The sequence below is a fragment of the Olea europaea genome, unplaced genomic scaffold, assembly GCF_002742605.1.
Source record: "Olea europaea var. sylvestris unplaced genomic scaffold, O_europaea_v1 scaffold1831, whole genome shotgun sequence".
NCBI lineage: Eukaryota > Viridiplantae > Streptophyta > Magnoliopsida > Lamiales > Oleaceae > Olea > Olea europaea.
Genome location: NW_019236075.1, coordinates 287,344 through 287,751, shown reverse-complemented (window position 1 = coordinate 287,751; position 408 = coordinate 287,344).

Here is a 408-nt window from a genome sequence, read left to right as displayed (position 1 = left end):
TTCTACAATGTCTCAAGTTGTTGACATAGAACCTAGAGATCAACCTGATTCTAGGCATGTTCAAGAGGAGCATCATACAGACACTCAAGATGAGAATGATGATGAGCTTGAACAAGAGGCGATTCAGCAAGAGAATGTACAGGCACAGCAACAACAGCAGCTTGCAGATAACTTGGCTTCCTCTAGGCCACGATGTACTTACAAGCAAGTTCTAAAGTTGGGGTCAGATGAGCCTTTAAGGTACTATGGGCAGACAAATTTGGTTGAGTATGCACTCTCGGTGGAGGATGATGAGCCTGCCACTTTCAAGAAAGCTATTTTAAACAACAATAGTGAGAGTTGGTTGGCAACGATGGAAGAAGAGATGGAATCACTTCACAAGAACCAAACATGGGAGGTTGTCCCATT